This window comes from Coregonus lavaretus (genome assembly GCF_964263955.1).
Source record: "Coregonus lavaretus genome assembly, chromosome: 27".
NCBI classification, from domain to species: domain Eukaryota; kingdom Metazoa; phylum Chordata; class Actinopteri; order Salmoniformes; family Salmonidae; genus Coregonus; species Coregonus lavaretus.
In genome coordinates, this window is record NC_140014.1 from 32,883,112 (window position 1) to 32,898,726 (window position 15,615).

At 44.7% G+C, this 15,615-nt stretch overlaps 1 protein-coding gene across 1 annotated transcript in view; it reads left to right on the forward strand.

Annotated features, from left to right (window-relative positions):
* Positions 1 to 15,615, forward strand: part of npas3 (neuronal PAS domain protein 3) — a gene marked incomplete at both ends in the record, with an annotated part of 490,733 nt that overhangs the window by 24,468 nt on the left and 450,650 nt on the right. The window lies entirely within an intron of this gene.

Consider the following 15,615-nt stretch of genomic DNA (forward strand, 5'->3'; position numbering starts at 1 on the left):
ACTTCCAGAGTGGTGAGAGCGACTTTTTCACAGTGCTACGGACGGATTTCTACCTGCTTGAACGCCAATAACTCAGATACACTTGAAAACATGAAATGACCCAGGGAATCGATAGAACATCACTCTGCGATGCATAAAAACAATATAACATTCAAAATGGGTGAACCTTTCCTTTAACTGCAAGAAATCAACATTCCTTGTCATCCATATCTACAGTATGTACTGTACATATAAAAAGTCCCAATGTCAGGGAATATGTTTTGCAGTTGTTGAGCTGAGCTTCTCTTGTTGCGCCTCCTCACAAAGAAGGGGTGGGAGCTATGTGTCAATATTTGGACAGTTACTGTGTAGCACAGCAGATGAGCAGAGCATCTGCTTTGTGAGACAGAAGGGAGGGATAGAGGGGGACTGGGCTGGCATGGCACACAGGCAGGCAGGAGGCAGTACAATCCACCAGCACCAGCCCTCATTGGCCTAGACATATTCCACACAGTCAGGATTCAAGAAGTGTTACTACTCCACTGGAACACACTACCCCAATATTCATCATACATATTTTAGCAATATCGTAACCCTAACCATGCCCCATGCATTATGCTAAATGGAGAGAGAGAGAGAGAGAGAGAGAGAGAGAGAGAGAGAGAGAGAGAGAGAGAGAGAGAGAGAGAGAGAGAGAGAGAGAGAGAGAGAGAGAGTTTATTTTTCAATGAACTGCATCATTAGATATAACAAGAATAATCTTAAAAATCTCACTTCAGCGATATATAATCTGACACCACTTCAAAGCCTGTTTACCATATCAAGGCGATGCTGCCACAAGATATTTCTCCTTGCTTGTATACTGTATAACTGGGCAAAATTGTTGGGAATTGAAACAGAGAACATTTTTGTTAAATTGTGACGCTCATTAAAGTGGAAACTCTCTCCCCCGTCTGGCCCTTGTTCTCTCTCTTTGCTGGTAATGATCTGTTGAGAACATTTTCTAACATTTAGAAAATGTTGTATTCCTGCCATCTTGTCTCTAAGGCTAACTACGGCTTTGATTTAACCTGCTCCTCTGCTACATGTGATGTTGTTCTCCTCTCTCTCTCTGTCTCTGTCTCTGTCTCTCTCTCTCTCTCTCTCTCTCTCTCTCTCTCTCTCTCTCTCTCTCTCTCTCTCTCTCTCTCGACATTCAACAAACTCAGAAGAAATACATTCTGCTACATTAAACCGGTACAGTAGTTGTATTATCATAGTGTTCTATTTAATTCTGTGAGTATTACAGCCTACCTTAACCATACTGTACATCTCCAGCTCCAACACAACTTCTGCTGTGTTGAAAGTATCCAATGAAAGTTATGTATAGTACAGTATATCATTGATGTTTATGCCAGGGTGAATTAAGCGTTCTGGGCATGGTAGTAGTAGACAGAGATATTTAGTTTGGATTCCAGGCTATGGCAGTTATGTACCAAGCCAAGGGCCCATGTCTGGGCAGTCTCATTATGGCTGGCCTTCCCTGTGCCATGCCTGCATACAGTACGTCAGAGGAGTCTCGTAGTAATGGCTGGAATGGAATGGTATCAAACCATTTATTTAGTTCCAGCCATCACTATGAGCCTGTCCTCCAATTTAAAGTGCCACCAGCCACCACTGCACTACTTCCACCCCTGTAGGTTCCCCTCGCCTACTTCCTTCTGTCTGCTGCCTGGGTCCAGGAGCCTGGACAAACACGACACGCCACATATGATGATGAATGGAGCACCTTGTCAGTTCAAATTACAATTCTAAGCTGTGTGATAGCTTTATATTAATGGCTCTTTTATGGATTGGAGCAAGTTGTCTGAGCAAGATGAATGTGCATGATCCGTCGGGAGATACAGGATGAAATGGCTGAGCCTCCTCTTCTCCTCCACCATGACTCCTCTCCTCCACCATCCTTCTGGGTCCCAGGCAGCCAGGGGTGTGGTTTCTCTTTCCCCAGGCGGACGCCTCTTTTCCATCCCTCCCTCATCTGTCCCTCTATTTCTCCTCCCTTGTTATCGCTATCCTCCTATCCCCCCAGTTCCCATTGTGCTGCTGGCTGCTGGTATTGGGACTCGTCCTTCTCCATGTGTGCATTCCATCAGTCTTGTGTGTGTCTGTCTCAGCGTAGGCCTGTCTCTGGCCCTCCCCTGTCTCCCCAGCTCTGGCTCAATGCTCTGTGTTGTTCTGTAAGACAAGGAGAGAGAGAGAGAGAGAGAGAGAGAGAGAGAGAGAGAGAGATAGAGAGAGAGAGAGAGAGAGAGAGAGAGAGAGAGAGAGAGAGAGAGAGAGAGAGAGAGAGAGAGAGAACCCTGCTCCTGACAGACAGACAGCACAGCTTGAGCTTCACTCCTCCTCACTCTCAAAGGGTAATCTGATCTGCTCAGGCGCATTCATTCACCGCACATCAACTCACTCCCATGTTCACAGGCAGACATGGCAGGCAGCAGGCAAATCAATGGGCAGAGAGAGAAAAGAGATTCACTTTACGTAATTTCAATGTTTACATCCTCATTTTAATCCTTGTGCAGAGCAGACCTATTGAAATAGAATCCATCTTGTCTCATAACAGAACGGTAATTACAAGGGGCATAATATTAAATAGACCAGGACCAATAGACACATGAAGGGTAAATGGAATGGGAGTTGAGGGTTTGTGAGTGCCATGGAGAGAGGGAGAGAGAGAGTGAGTGCCATGGAGAGAGGGAGAGAGAGTGCCTTGGATAGTATCTTGCTGGTCTTTAAAGCCGTGAGGGGGTAGAGAGAACTGGAGAAAGAGAGGGAGTGCCATAAAGAGGGAGAAATACTGAGCGAGAGTGTCTTGCTGGTCATAACGGTGCAGTCGGTAGGAAGTGGCTGTGTCTTTGTGGACAGGGAATTTGATTATTTGATTATATGTCAGTTTCCCACAGCTCAGGGAAATGGTTAGTTCCACAATGGGCTGCTGTAGTGTGTATTGGATATTATGGTGACAGTGGAAGGAGATCCATATTGTATATCAGTTTGGTCCACTGCTTCTCTATGGCAGGGGGGGAACTGGGAAATGTGAGCTTTTTTGTTTTGTTTTCTTAAGATAGACTGATAGAGGACCCAGCCGCCTATTTCAGTTGGTGTGGAGCAGCAACAGTTGAGACGTAGAAACACAAGATAACAAGGAAACCTCTGCAGACATGAACTTATAATAAGCCATTTAGCAGACCCTTTTATCCAAAGTGACTTACAGTCATGCGTGCATACCTTTTTTTTTGTATGGGTGGTCCTGGGGATTGGACCCACTACCTTGGCGTTACAAGCGCCATGCTCTACCAGCTGAGCTACAGAGGACAACTTGTATTGTATGGGTGTGTAGGCAAATTGTATATGAATGAAGGAAGTAGTGTCGTTAATGAGGACTACAGGATGGATAAAACATTGCCATTAATTGACTAATATAAGCATAGAGATTACAGAGTGCCTTGCTCGCTTTGAGAGAGAGAAACCCCCCATATTTGATCAGTTTCGCTTGTCAATTATTTATTATTTAATTACTTATTTAAATCCCCTAGGTAACTCAAATCAATATCCTGCCTTTCATGGTGTGATTTTATATGATGTTTCTGTCTGCTCTGGGATGAGACAGCGTTAAGTCGAGGTTCTGTTTGACTAAAAGAGAATAGTATATTGTTACCAATCCGTCATCCTTGAACACATTACTCTCTAGAGCTCCATCATATGGTGTCTGTGCTGAGAGGGTGGGATGGGACTTTCCAGACCAGCAGTGGTCAGGGTTGTTTTTTCCCAGTACTCCCTCTCCTCTCCTCTCCTCTCCTCTCCTCTCCTCTCCTCTCCTCTCCTCTCCTCTCCTCTCCTCTCCTCTCCTCTCCTCTCCTCTCCTGCTTGGCCCAGGGCTGGAGGGAGGCTGCAGGGAGAGAGTATTCATTCATCATGTGTCAGAGGATCCGTCTGTGCCCAGTGACTCCTGCCATCCCCCGTCTTTATTAACTGTCTTCTCATATCTCTCCTCTCTACTGTCACAGAACCCTCTGTCTAGACTGTTGTCATCCTGCTCATACTGTAGGCTTACACTATGATCTGACCTCCTAGTCTCTCTCTCTCTCTCTCTCTCTCTCTCTCTCTCTCTCTCTCTCTCTCTCTCTCTCTCTCTCTCTCTCTCTCTCTCTCTCTCTCTCTCTCTCTCTCTCTCTCTCTCTCTGTCTGTCTGAATGAGTAAAGCCCATTGCACACATAGTCACTTTAATTTTTTGTCTGGATTTGTAGTGGGCACACAAAACATTCAAATATTTGAGGTAAAAAAGCTAGAATCCTTAAGGTAGGTATGTGTGTGTGTGTGTTTGCTTGTGTGTGTGTGTGTGTGTGTGTGTGTGTGTGTGTGTGTGTGTGTGTGTGTGGCACTGTGGCCCGCAGAGCCTGTTGTCCGTTCCATTGCTGCCCGGCCGGCTGATGCCTGTCATGGGGCTGGTGGGCGATGGATGTGCTCCTGGATCTATCAGCCTGGGGTTTATGTACGGTATATACAGTAGGTCAAAGACAATGGACTGGAGCGGGAGACCAGTCTACACACTGATAAAGTGTGGCAGAAAATGAAATTGTAGTATCATATAGAGCATCTGCTAAATGACTAAAATGTAAAATGTAAATGTAAATATAAATGACATGGAGTAATCGTCTTAAGCTGAAAGTGATTGCGCCACCAGGCCCTGCCGCAGCGACCACATTGATTCTCCCAGGCAGGCAGGCAGGCAGGCAGGCAGGCAGGCAGGCAGCTCTCTCTGGGTTCAGCATCAACACTGCTGTGACATATGTTATGACCTGTAACAAAGACTATATAATAGACTTAGATATTGCAGCCAGGAAGAAAAGCCTGAGCAGTTTTAAAAGATAAAGCGACAAAACCTTTAAGAGAAAAAAGTATAGATAAAGTTCCTATTTATTCACATTTAAATAACTGTTTTTCAGACTACAGTGCCTTTTTTCCTGGACTGTTTGCTGTCTGCTTGTCATTACTTTATAGAGAAAACATAATTTTTCTAATTGAAATGTGTTAATGGTTGGTAGATTAATATTGGTTTTTGTGGCTTGAGGGCCAACAGCCTGACCGCTCACACCAGTGGCTTAATAAAATGCAAAAACCAATGAAACTTGTCTATAATTCACAACCTGCAACAAGGAGGAGAGAGAGAGTGACTGGATAGTTGTCCTGGTACTGTAGCTAGGGGGAACTTGCCTCTTGATATGTGGCATCAGACATTTCTGGCCAGAAAATATGTAGTAGTGTGAGCCAAGGTTTATCAATATGAGCTGGATGGCCAAGCCCACAACTAAATGTATGTGAAAGTTAACAAATCCCTGAGGTGAAGGGAGTCTGCTTTCTGGCGTCTGTGTGGAGCTACTGAGGTGCGACATGGTGGATTGAACCTAATGCCTCAGGCTACAGCAATCAAACCCACAGTTCTACAGCACCCAGCTGGGATGGGGAGGGCTGGGAAGGGCTGGGGATGGTGAAAGAGAGGAGGTTTTATATAAACACACAGTAGATATAATAATATAATATGCCATTTAGCAGACCCTTTTATCCAAAGCGACTTACAGTCATGTGTGCATACATTTTTACGTATGGGTGGTCCCGAACCCACTACCCTGGCGTTACAAGCAACATGCTCTACCAATTGAGCTACAGAGGACCACAATATGTTTGTTGTTGCGTTTGCATTGATTTTGTCACAAGATTCAGACATGGCAATGGTTACCTCTTTCTACATATAATAGCGGTAGAATTGTATTACTGTACAGCACTAATGCATTTTTTGAGACTCATTGTGATATTTTCCATTTTATATGGTGCTTGGTATTCCGTCTGGTCAGGAGGACTGATGGGAGAGGCTCTGGGTACGAGGGCTTGTTGCCACAAATCATTACTCTGTCACCAGGAGTCATGACTTACTACAGTGCCTTCAGAAAGTATTCATACCCCTTGACTTATTACACATTCTGTTGTCTTACAGCCTGAATTTAAAATGGATAAATATATTTTTTTCTCACCCATCGCACACAATACCCCATAATGACAGTATAAACATGTTGTTGTTTTTTTTTGCTAATTTATTGAAAATTAAATACAGAAATATCTCATTTACATAAGTATTCACACCCCTGAGTCAATATGTTGTAGAAGCACCTTTGGCGGCAATTACAGCTTTGAATCGTCTTGGGTATGTCTGTATCAGCTTTGCACATCTGTATTTGGGGATTTTCTCCCATTCTTCCTTGCAGATTTTCTCAAGCTCTGTTAAGTTAGATGGGGAATGGTAGTGAACAGCAATCTTCAAGTATTTCCACAGATTTTCAATGGGATTCAAGTCTGGGCTTTGCTTTGGCAGTATGCTTGGGGTCATTGTCCTTTTGGAACATAAATATTTGCCCCAGTCTAAGGTCGTTTGCACTCTGAAGCAGGTTCTCATTAAGGATTTGCCTGTATTTGGCTCCAATAATTGTTTCCTCTATCCTTACCATTCTCCCAGTCCTTGCCGCTGAAAAGCATCCCCATAGCATGTTGCTGCCACCACCATGCTTCGCGGTAGGGATGGTGTTAGACGGGTGATGAGCTGTGCCTGGTTTTCTCCAGACATAGCGCTTTGCATTCAGGCCAAAGAGTTTAAAAAAAAATCTCATCAGACCATAGAATCTTTTGCCTTATGCTCTCAGTCTTTCACATGCCTTGTTGCAAACTCGTGCTGTCATGTGCCTTTTTATCAGGAGTGGCTTCCGTCAGGCCACTCTCCCATAAAGCCCAGATTGGTCAAGTGCTGTGGAGACTGTTGTTCTTCTGGCAGGTTCTCCCATCTCAGCCAAGGAACTCTGTAGTTCTGTCAGAGTGGTCATTGGGTTCTTGGTCACCTACCTGACCAAGGTCCTTCTTGCCCAGTTGCTCAGTTTGGTTGGACGGCCAGCTTTAGGTAGAGTTGGGGTAGTTCTATATAGACCAATGTGCTCTTGGAAACTTTCAACACTCTAGAAATTATTTTATACCGTTCCCCAGATATATGCCTCATCACAATTCTATCTCGGAGATCTACGGACAGTTCCTTGGACTTCATGGTATAGTTTCTGCTCTGACATGCACTGTCAACTGTGGGACCTTATATACACACCTCATGTCCAAACAATTGAATTGGCCACAGGTGGACTCCAATCAAGGTAGTGACATCTCAAGGATGATCAAAGGAAATTGGATGCACTTGAGCACAATTTGGAGTGTCATAGCAAAGGGGTGTGAATACTTATGTATATGAAATATTTCTGTATTTCATTTTCAATAAATTTGCAAATATTTCTAAAAACATGTTTTCAGTTTGTCATTATGGGGTATTGTATGTAGATGGGTGAGAGAAAAAAATAATATTTAATCCATTCTGAATTCAGGCTGTAACACACAAAATGTGGAATAAGTCAAGCGGTATGAATACTTTCTGAAGGCAATAGGTATGTAGCCTATATTTCTGAAAAACCAGAGATTTATTTGTTACAGTAATGGTGTCATAGTATTTGTTGTAAATGGTTCCAGTCAAATAAACTAATAAAATAATTAGTGAAATTTTACTGTAGATGATCATTGATAAAAATGAGAGTAAGAGAAAACACATGACTATACAGTATTTATTTCTAACCACCACAGGGTGAAATAAAGACATTTTTGTATGAGGATTCTGTCTGTCTGAGCTGAACAAAGGCATATTTCTCTATTTTTCTCAGCCTGAGCCTAGCCGGGATAGAAAAAGCAGCATTGACAGTGTGCTTACAGCATGACACTCTCCCTTCTCACAAAGTAGCTCAGTCCATCTGGGATGTAGCCCCAGCTCCAGCCAACATTCACAGCTTTATTGTCCTGATACTTCACTTGACATGTAGTTGGTTCTCTCTCAGGGAGAGAAGCAGTCGTAGCAGTTTAGCAGCACTAGCAGCCCAGATTAAATTTCTCCCTCTCTCCAGAGAGGCTGATTTCTGGATGTTCCATCCTGAGTGACCGTGTAAGTATTGACATCAGGCAAATAAATAAACATGAACTGGGCCTTTATGTGGTGGAGGGAGGGATGCTGAATGGTGAGAGGACTGCTGTACCCTGCTTTACCCTGGTTGTAGTTCTCTCTCTCACACACACACACAAACACACACACACAAACACACACACACACACCCTGGCTGCAGTCAAAGCCAACCCCTGCTAAACCAGGATATTTATCCCACTCGCTAAATCAATTGATTAGAAGGAGAGGAATCTCCTCCACTGTTGCTTTCTTCCTCAATAGAAGTGCATTAGGATACCAGTTGGGAGGAAATTGCTCCCAGCCTCCACCTCTTCCCCTCTCCTCCTCTCTCTATCTCCCTCTCCTCCTCTCTCTTCTCTGTCTATGGGTTGTCTCCTACGGTGCAGAGAACAAGAGTTACATAGCGTCAGTGTTCCTGCTCTCTGAGCGTAGGCCTGTTCTGTTGCTGGACACCTGCCTGTCTCCACCGACTTGTCCTTTGCATATGTACACAATATACTTAATGGGTCACTACCTCTATCAGAAAGGCTCAGTTTCAGCTAAGTCTGCAGTGTAAACTGGATGTGACAAGGCGCAGGCCAGAGCTGACTGGACTCCTTTCAGATAATTCAGAGACAAAAGGATCTGATTTCAAACCGCTTTCACACCCAGCCAGGCTCTACACATTTCCATTATTTATTTTTTACTGCAATACAGAAGGCTCTTCTCACCATTTTCTAAGAGAAAAGCCCTCTTTTCGCAGTCAGTTGAATAAAGAGATTCTGTTGCTCAAGCTTTGCACTTTAGAGCACAGAAAACAGTTTTATTTAAACATTCCCTATGTAATTAGTACCACTAGTGTCTCTATGTATTTAGTCAAAAGCATAAATATGATGCAGGCCGTGGTAAGACTAGAACCACAAGCAGCCACTCATACCCATATGTTGCTGTGATTGATTTGTATTATTGTCATTTATTTAAAAGCACAATTATTTCCATTGAAGCTTCATTATACTTGTGCTTATTTAAATATGGAACGGACACACACAAACACACACACACACACACTACTGTATGTTGTAAATACCTCTGGCCTGCTGGAGCTTTAAGCTCAGCTTTAAATTGCTGCCTAGCTGCCTGAGATGAATTCATTCAGGGCAAGGGAAGGAATTCAATAGCTACAGTGCCTTGCAAAAGTATTCATCCCCCTTGGCGTTTTTCCTATTTTGTTGCATTACGACCTGTAATTTAAATTGATTTTTATTTGGATTTTATGTAATGGACATACAGAAAATAGTCCAAATTGGTGAAGTGAAATGAAAAAAATAACTTGTTTCAAAAAATTCTACAAAATAAATAACGGAAAAGTGTTGCGTGCATATGTATTCATCCCCTTTGCTATGAAGCCCCTAAATAAGATATGTTGCAACCAATTACCTTCAGAAGTCACATAATTAGTTAAATAAAGTCCATCTGTGTGCAATCTAAGTGTCACATGATCTGTCACATGATCTCAGTAAATATACACCTGTTCTGAAAGGCCCCAGAGTCTGCAACACCACTAAGCAAGGGGCACCACCAAGCAAGCGGCACCATGAAGACCAAGGAGCTCTCCAAACAGGTCAGGGACAAAGTTGTGGAGAAGTACAGATCAGGGTTGGGTTATAAAAAAATATCTGAAACTTTGAACATCCCACAGAGCACCATTAAATACATTATTAAAAAATTGAAAGAATATGGCACTACAGCAAACCTGCCAAGAGAGGGCTGCCCACCAAAACTCACGGACCAGGCAAGGAGGGCATTACAGTTTTTCTCAATTACTAAAACACAATTTCTGAAACCTTGCTCTATTTCCTGAAAACATTAAACACAAAACTATTTACAAAACCTCTGACTCCTCTCGCAAAATGAAACATTCGCCTCAAAACAGTTTTACCTGTGTTCAAAATCAAACACTGCTCTCAAATCATAAACAAAGTGATCAAAATGATATACACTCTCAAGCAGTCTGTAAACAATACACCGAAAAATAGAAAACACATTGTTCAAAACATACAGTTCTCAGGGAGAAGTACATTTTTAATCTCAAAACAAATTTCATATTTTTCCGTCATTGTCTTTTGATGAACGAAAACATGTTCTATCATAGTAGCTCAAAATGGATCAGAAATTACTACTCTGCTTTGCTCTTTGCAATTTAGTTTTTTGTTCTTCCTCCTCCTTGTACCCCTATTTTTACAATACATCTCACAAACTTGTCCTTTGTCTCTGTGATACTGTAATTCTTGTTCTTTGTTGATATGAACCTGCAACCAGTCAAAATCTATTGAGCAGTCAGTACTGTTAACAAATGGAAAGCACAATGTTCAGGGCCATACAATGTGTCCATTGTACAGTATACAGCCTACAATGCACTGTACTACAGTATACAATACTAAAAGGGACAAAAATCAAAGGAGTAAACATGTGATCAATGTGCTTCTTCTTGTCTTTGGGCTGGGTCAGGCCAGAGCACTTCGTCGACATCACAAGCAATATTGTCCCTCCTGAGGCAACGGGGGAAGAAGCCTCTTGTGTGCCGTGACATGATTCCTCACCTATATCACCACAGGCTAAATCCATGGCTTGCAGCAGATTTACTCTGGTGTAGGGTTGTCTATCATACACTTTCCATCTCCAAGAGGAGAAAAACTCCTCAATCGGATTCAGGAAAGGCGAGTATGGAGGGAGGTACAAGTTCATAAACTGCCCATTGATGTTAAACCATTCCCTTACCTGGCAGCTCGGTGGAAACTAACATTGTCCCACACTATCACATAGGTGGGAATGGGATTCTCATTTAGCTCTTGACCCTGCTGCTCTTGAACCTGCTGCTCAAATAAAATATCTCTTAGATTGGCAATAAATCTTAGAAGGTGCTGGGTGTTATATGGCCCGAGTGTAACATGGAGATGTAGAACACCATGGTTGCTGATAGCAGCACAGATTGTGACATTGCCACCTCGTTGACCAGGGACTTCAACAATGGCCCGCTGTCCAATCATGTTTCGGCCTCTCCTTCTCCTCTTTGTTAGATTGAAGCCTGCTTCATCAACCAAGATGAACTCATGGGGTCTGTCCAAGGATTCCAAGTCAAATATTGTCTCTGTAGAAATACAATATACTGTATGTAGGATTTTGTAAGTCGTACAGAGACAGTGATATACTGTAGAGTACAATTAGGCCTACTGTATGCACTTCTGATTCACATACATTGTATGTACTGAAGAGTAATGTCATTCACATAGTATGTGTTAGTACTGTAGACAATCTGGATTACAGTAAATGTTTCTGAATGTACACTTACTTGCACATACTGAGCTCTCAGTTCTTTCACACTTGGTGAGTTGCGCTCAAAAGGTACTCTGTATACTTGTTTCATTCGCATCCTGTTACGATGGAGGACACGGTCAATTGTGGAAATGCTCACACTGTCGATTCCCTGGAAGTGTGTGTTGTCTTGTATCATTCGTTCCTGGATTTCTCTGAGTCGTATTACATTATCTTGAAGGACCATGCCAACTATAACGGCCTCTTGCTCCCGAGTGAATATAGCTGTCCTTCCACCTGCATGTAGCAGCCTTGCAATTCTACAAAAAGTAGTTGTGCAGTTACAAAACATATTCATGCAGTACAATACATACAGTGATTAACTTTACAAATGTCTATTGAATGAGCTGCATATAGTGTAGTACAGTAAATTTGCAATTACAAAAATACAGTAGTATACTGTACCCGTTCTCTTCTCTGAATGTCCTTACTATGGTGGACACAGAAAATCGGCTCAAATTGGGTTGCACTCTAAGTCCTGCTTCCCTCATTGTCAGTCCATGGACAAGAACATGGTCTATGACTGTTGCTCGAATTTCCTCAGATATTTCCACTCTTTGTCTTCCTCATCCTCTTCGTCCTCCTCTTCCTCTTTCTTGCCCTCCTCCTCCTTTTTCTCCTCGTCGCGCACCTCGCATACGCCCTCGTCCTCGTCCTCTCACATTGTTTCTTCTATCCATTCTCAGACTTTCTCCTTCCCACCTTCAACAACCTGTTTGCTCTCTGAACTGGCTTATATTGGTTGTATCGCATAATTTGAAACAGATTAAATCAATTTTGAGTGGTTGTGTTCAATCAATGACATGTGTTCTCTATTTGTATTTGATTTATGCCACTTGTGTGTACCAGTATGGATGACATGTGCATTAGAGTGCAGAATGTGTTTTGAGAATGAGAATGTGTTTAGAGTTTTGCTGAAAAGTCTAAGTGAGATCTGCAAATTGTGTTTTACCATGTGAAATGGTTTAAGGTATTGACAACAGGCTGCATAATTAGCTAAATGAGTCCAGGCAACTGAGAACTTTGTTCAGCCAATGGGTTTTAGTGTTTTAGCAATTGAGAAAATCAGAGAGGCAACAAAGATACCAAAGATAACCCTGAAGGAGCTGCAAAGCTCCACAGCGGAGATTGGAGTATCTGTCCATAGGACCACTTTAAGCCGTACACTCCACAGAGCTGGGCTTTACGGAAGATCCCAGTGGCTAGATGTGCCAAGCTTATAGAGACATACCCCAAGAGACTTGCAGCTGTAATTGCTGCAAAAGGTGGCTCTACAAAGTACTGACTTTGGGAGGGGGGGGGGGGGGGGGGGGGGGGTGAATAGTTATACACGCTCAAGTTTTCAGTTTTTTTGTCTTATTTCTTGTTTGTTTTACATGAAAAAATATTTTGCATCTTCAAAGTGGTAGGCATGTTGTGTAAATCAAATATTACAAACCCCCCATTTTAATTCCAGGTTGTAAGGCAACAAAATAGGAAAAATGCCATGGGGGGTGAATACTTTTGCAAGCCACTGTATGTTTAGTCCATTTTTCCCCTTCAGTCTGCTGCTTTAGAGATAATGAATGGAATGAGGAGGTAGAAACATTCAGTCGGGGGAATATTATTATGACAGGAATAATGTTAGAACATGTTACAAAGATGTGATGCAAAAAACATTATCCGTCAAAAAACTATCAACATAAACACATTTTCCGGAAAAACAATGGATCTAATTGCCAGACATGAAGCGGCTTGGCTAATGCAACCTAATATGTATTTTTAACTCCCATATTCATAATATATCTGTCAAGGCGACGTGTATGCGGTAGGCGAAGTCAAGAGCAGGACACCGAGCTACTGGCAGAACTTTTACTAGATACAGTGCAACAAAACTAAGTACACTGGCAACCTCGAACAGCGAGGGAAAATAACAAAACCCGCACACAAGGGCAACTGCCGCAAAGACCAAAACAATAACGCACAATACACAATGAGACATAGATGGTATTAAAGGGAACACAATCAAACATAATGTGAAACAGGTGTACACAATAAAGACTAAACAAGACAAACACCGAAACATCGATCGGCAGCAGCTAGTACTCCGGGGACGACGAACGCCGAAGCCTGCCCGAGCAAGGAGGAGCAGCCTCGGCTGAATCCGTGACGGTACCCCCCCCTTGACGCGCGGCTCCAGCTGTGCGCCGACACCGGCCTCGGGGACGGCCAGGAGGACGCGGAGCAGGGCGAGTCGGATGACTCCGGTGGAAATCCCTCAACATGGAGGGATCTAGGATGTCCCTCCTAGGGACCCAGCACCGTTCCTCCGGACCGTACCCCTCCCACTCCACGAGATACTGCAGGCCCCCCATCCGACGCCTCGAATCCAAGATGGAACGGACTGAGTACGCCGGAGCCCCCTCGATGTCCAGCGGGGGCAGAGGAGCCTCTCGTACCTCACTCTCCTGGAGTGGACCAGCTACTAGCCTGAGGAGAAACACATGGAACGAGGGGTTAATGCGGTAATTAATGGGCAGTTGTAACCTATAACATACCTCGTTCAATTTCCTCAGGACTTTAAATGGCCCCACAAACCGCCGACCCAGCTTCCGGCAGGGCAGGCGAAGGGGCAGGTTTCGGGTCGAGAGCCAGACCCGATCTCCCGGTGCATACACCGGAGCCTCATTGCGGTGGCGATCGGCGCTCGCTTTTTGCCGTCTGATCGCTCGCTGTAGATGGACATGCGCAGCGTTCCAGGTTTCCTCTGAGCGCCGAAACCACTCGTCCACTGCAGGGGCCTCGATCTGACTCTGATGCCAAGGTGCCAGGACTGGCTGATAACATAGCACACACTGAAAAGGCGTAAGGTTAGTTGAGGAGTGGCGAAGTGAGTTTTGGGTGATTTCTGCCCAGGGGACATATTCCGACCACTCCCCCTGCCGGTCCTGGCAATAGGACCTCAGAAACCTACCCACATCCTGGTTCACTCTCTCCACCTGCCCATTACTCTCGGGGTGAAACCCTGAGGTAAGGCTAATCGAGACCCCCAGGCGTTCCATAAACGCCCTCCAGACTCTAGAGGTGAACTGGGGACCCCGATCAGACACTATATCCTCAGGTACCTCGTAGTGCCAGAAGACGTGGGTAACAGGGCGTCAGCAGTTTGTAGGGCTGTAGGGAGACCTGGCATAGGAATGAGACGGCAGGCCTTTGAAAACCGATCCACAATGACCAAGATCGTCGTATTCCCCTGGGAGGGGGGAAGGTCCGTGACGAAATCCACCGAGAGGTGAGACCACGGTCGTTGTGGAACGGGTAGGGGTTGTAATTTCCCTCTGGGTAGGTGTCTAGGCGCCTTACACTGAGCGCACACAGAGCAGGAGGAAACGTAAACCCTCACGTCCTTAGCCAAAGTGGGCCACCAGTACTTTCCACTAAGGCAGTGCACTGTCCGTCCAATACCAGGATGGCCAGAGGAAGGTGAGATGTGAGCCCAATATATTAATCGATCACGAACCTCGAGCGGCACGTACTTCCGACCCTCTGGACACTGTGGGAGGAGTAGGATCGGTACGTAACGCCCGCTCGATGTCCGCATCAACCTCCCATACCACCGGTGCCACCAGACAAGACTCCGGAAGTATGGGAGTAGGCTCAATGGACCTCTCCTCTGTGTCATATAGTCGGGACAGGGCGTCTGCCTTAGTGTTCTGTGGCCCTGGTCCATAGGTGAGCGTAAACACAAATCGGGTGAAAGACATAGCCCACCTAGCCTGGCAAGGGTTCAGCCTCCTCGCCGCCCGGATGTACTCCAGGTTACGATGGTCAGTCAAAATGAGAAAAGGGTGTTTAGCCCCCTCAAGCCAATGCATCCACACCTTCAGGGCTTGCACCACAGCCAACAGCTCCCTGTCCCCCACATCATAATTGCGCTCCGCCGGACTGAGCTTCTTAGAAAAGAAAGCACAGGGGCGGAGTTTAGGTGGCGTACCCGAGCACTGAGACAGTACAGCACAGATCCCAGCCTCGGACGCATCCACCTCAACTTGGAACGCCAAAGAGGGATCCGGATGCGCCAGCACCGGAGCTGAGGTAAACAGATCCTTCAGATGCCAAAAGCTCTGTCCGCCTCAGCCGACCACTGCAGACGCACCGGACCCCCCCTTTAGCAGAGAGGTAATGGGAGCTGCTACCTGCCCAAAGCCCCGGATAAACCTCCGGTAGTAATTGGCAA